Source organism: Perognathus longimembris, chromosome 3 (assembly GCF_023159225.1).
Source record: "Perognathus longimembris pacificus isolate PPM17 chromosome 3, ASM2315922v1, whole genome shotgun sequence".
Lineage (NCBI taxonomy): Eukaryota > Metazoa > Chordata > Mammalia > Rodentia > Heteromyidae > Perognathus > Perognathus longimembris.
In genome coordinates this window covers 100,408,975-100,413,349 of record NC_063163.1, presented here as the reverse complement: position 1 = coordinate 100,413,349, position 4,375 = coordinate 100,408,975, and positions in this window count along the sequence as shown.

Here is a 4,375-nt window from a genome sequence, read left to right as displayed (position 1 = left end):
ATCCGCAGGGGAGCCCTGCTGAATCCCAGAGCTAGCCCAGCCTGCTGTCAACCTCAGGGCCAGCGGTAGGCTGTATATGTTGAATGGACTTAAATGTTGAGTTAAGCACAGCCACTATTTAAATGATAGGAACTTACAATCAAATAAGTTGTTTTTTAAAACAAAGTTGATAACCCTAAACCCATCACTTCCTAATTATTTGGTTATTGTTTATGGTTGGGAGCCACCAGAACTTCCATCCCACCCCCCAACCCCCCCCCCAGCCTCTAGGCTTGTTCTCCCAGAAAAGGTAGCGGTGGCAGGGGAAAATAGAATGGAGATTAAATGGCCTGCCATCCTGCATCTCCCCATTCAGGGGCATTGCACATTGAGTGTTTGAAATAGGTCCTGATAGAAGTATAGCAAATACTGTACTTGAGGATGGGAGATGAGATCCTGCTAAACTTACCAGCACTCCAGTGCTAGGAGAAGATATAAAGAACAAGCACTGGGGTTGCAGGTATAAGAGAGGGGTTATCTTCTGGCAGGAGCGGGACTGAGGGACTGGTGGACAGATTGTATCATTTGAGGTGTGTGTGTGTGTGTGTGCACGCACACGCCCATGCACAAATGCCTGCCGGTACTGGGGTTTGAATTCAGGACATAGGTGCTGTTCTTTAGCTTTTCTGCTCAAAGCTAGTGATCTACCACTTGAGCCACAGCTCCACTTCTGGCTTTTTGCTGGTTAATTGGAGATAAGGGTCACACAGACTCTCCCTTCCAAGCTGGCTTTGAACCACAATCTTCAGATCTCAGCTTCCTGAATAGCCAGAATGACAGGCATGAGCTACCAGCACCCTGTCATTTGACCTTTCTTTGACCAAGTGTTTGGCAAGGCACTAGAGTAGGAGGCTGGGTATAGATCAGGTGGGAAAGACACAATTGGGTGATAAGTTCCCATCCAGTTTAGAGAAGAGTTGGAGGAGCCCATTACTTGGTTCTAGATCTCAAAGATCTCCTTTATCTGTCCACAGAATCTCCTTTTTTTTTTTTTTTTTTGGCCAGTCCTGGGGCTTGAACTCAAGTCTTGAGTTCTTTTTGCTCAAGGCTAGCACTCTATCTCTTGAGCCACAGTGCCACTTCCAGCTTTTTTCTGTTTATGTGATGTTGAAGAATCAAACCTAGGGCTTCGTGCACTCTAGGCAAGCCCTCTACCACTAAAGCCACATTCCCAGCCCAGAATCTACATCTTTCTCTGAAGAAAGTTGAAGAGAGAAAGCAGATTTGTTTAGTCTCTCCCAATACCTAGAAAATCTTTCAAGAAGCAAAGGGCTCTGTGTTGAGTTTGTGAAAGGAGAAAACCGGGAATGTGTGGTGATCTTAAGTACAAAAGAGGTAGTGTGGAAGAATTTTGGAATTGTCTTAGAGAAGTGGCTGTTCAAGTAAATGACTCTATTGTCAAAGAAAGAGAAAGCTGGGACTTGTCCATTAATGAAAAGTACTTTTTGCCTATTATCTTCTCTCCATAAAGGACTCACTCTTAGAAGCGCTCCCTGGGGCTTGGAACAGGAAGATGGTATAGATGCCCATAATTCTGTGAGAGCCCCTCCTTAACACAAGGAGCTGAAATTCATTATGTGAATGAGTAAGAGATGGGTGTTTATACTCTATAAATGAAAGGGAGAGTACACATATGGGAGGACTGTGTGTGAGAGGGAGTTCTAGTTTACAAAGGCCCTGTGTGTTTGAATGTTCGAAGAAGGCCTATCATTAAAGACCAACTCAGCAATGGTAAGTCACCTTTTTAGGGCAAGCAATTGTTTTCCTACACCCAGAAGTTTTGAGTTTTACAATGTTTCTGGCCACATTAGTTGATGGATTTAGGCAAAGCCTGAAGCCTATCAATCAAAACACTAGGCCGGGAAAGAAGATCCCCCTTCCCTACTGAGACTTCTATTTCCCCTCTCCAACCTGCCATCCTCAACCCTGAGCACAGAATGGGTCACATGGATTCTATCAAAGGCACTAGTGTGTTTTATAAGCTGACTATGTACTAAGCCCCATACTGAAAGTTTTATGTGAATTATCTTATTTAACACTTGGCTTTCCCCTCTTGGGAACCCATTGTTCCACCCAAGCACCTTTGCCAGGGGTTCCTAAATAAGAAGTGAGGATAAAAGGATATACTGAAGTAGAGTATGGAGCCCTTGAGGGAAAGTTGGAAGAACTCAGCATCCTCACTATGTCATTACCAGTCTGATTCTCAGTCTCTGAATATTCCCATCTGTCAAAAGGGAAGAGCACATCTTAGGTCACTGGTCTTTTTTTTTTTTTTTTTTTTTTTTTTGGCCAGTCCTGGGCCTTGGACTCAGGGCCTGAGCACTGTCCCTGGCTTCTTTTTTTTTTGCTCAAGGATAGCACTCTGCCACTTGAGCCACAGCACCACTTCTGGCCATTTTCTGTACATGTGGTGCTGGGGAATTGAACCCAGGCCTCATGTATACAAGGCAAGCACTCTTGCCACTAGGCCATATCCCCAGCCCAGGTCGCTGGTCTTTTGTCACAGGGCTGCCCTGGAAATCTCTGACCTCAGTAACATCTAAGGTCACTTGCAGAGCAAATACCACATGTCTGTATGAGGCCTAAGAAAGGCCCATGATCTGAGGGCCCTATGTGCATCCTCCATCAGATGTGTGCTGTGCAGTCTTGCATACATTACTGTACCTCCCCTAAATCTCAAGGGGGGGAGGCTGATGTTATAATGGAGGTGACAATACTCCCACCTCCCAATTACTAATGTGATGTTTAAATGGTTAATGCTCCCAAAGATCTCAGCAGTATTTGAACACACACACACACACACACACACACACACACACACACAAATGTTTTTTAAATGCAATCTGATAGCACAGGCAATATCCTGTCTAGCTGCTACCATTGTTGTTACTATTATTGCTACCTACCAATGTTTAGCTGGCATGGATTGTCTTCTGAAGTTTTCTACTCTTCCTATTGGAACATCCTCCCCATCTCAGTTTGGAGACTTTTACACGACTTCCATTCCAAAACTCCACAGCTACCATCCCCTCACTTCTCCCTATTCTCCATGATCCTAATATCCTGGGAAACTTGGGAAGTAGAGACAGGAAGATCACACTGCGCCAACCCAGGCAAAAAGCTAGCACGTTGTAAAAACAAGCCAGGTATGGTGATATATGACTGCAATCCCAGCTATTAGAAAGCTGAAGTGGGTCGACAGGTGTTGACTGCATGGCTGAGGCAGTTATCTCAGAAGGCTCGAGGCAGACAGTCATCCCCAAAAGGTGGTATGCCAAGGCCCACAGAGGCAGAGGGTTCGATGTGAGGCTCAGACCCTACTTCCTTCAGATCCTTATGATGCTCCTTTCATCAAGGTCAAAGATAGCTCTGCCAGTCTATAATATGGAGTATCCTGATGGATGATCCCAAAGTGAGGGAAAGAACTAAGGAGATGGGCTGGAAATACAGACCAGTGGTAAAGTGCTTGCCTCACATACATGAAGCCCTGGGTTCAATTCCTCGGCACCGCATAATAGAAAAATCCAGAAGTGGTGCCGTGGCTCAAGTGGTAAAGTGCTAGCCTTGTGCAAAAAGAAGCCAGGGACAGTGCTCAGGCCCTGAGTACAAGCCCCAGGACTGGCAGTAAAAAAAGAACTAAGGAGAAAACAATGGGTCTGGGGTGGCAAACACTGTGGTCTAGACAAGAGAGTAATACAAAAGACAGTGATTGGAAGAGCCTCAGCTCCACAGATCAGATATTATAAATCATTGCCTAACCCTGTCAGGATAAATCAGATTTTCCAAAGCAATACAAAAACAGACTTACATGTCTATACTTATATATATATGGATTTATCCCTTTTGTTTTCTGTCTTTATCATTCTTTGTCAAAGATCCCTGATGTGTTTCACCTGTTCATGAATCCTGCACCACAGAGATGGGCAAAGCAGACAGCACTTGGTAGAATGGGCCTTAGGATGAGCCCACAGATGTCCTTGGGAGTTCCCATCATCCAGAGCCACTCTCCCTCCAGTGCAGAGATGGCTGAGCAGCTAGAGTCATCTAAGGCCCTATGAATTACAGCTCTGGGCTTAAGTCTATTCTTCATTGCTCAGAGGAAATATTTAACTCTGTTATTTCCCTCTCAGCCACCCACTCTGTTTTGTCTCTGGGATGAAGTGTTCACATATTCTGGTACTGAACTCCTCGACTTGTTCTGTTCAACAGGAGATCAAAACAAAGGGTCTTGATTTGACTTTGGCAAAATTCAACATATAATTCCAGGCTACCTCCTACTTCTACCCTGAATCCCCTTTATACAATCTTCAATGCCAGCTGTCATGTTTGTACATCA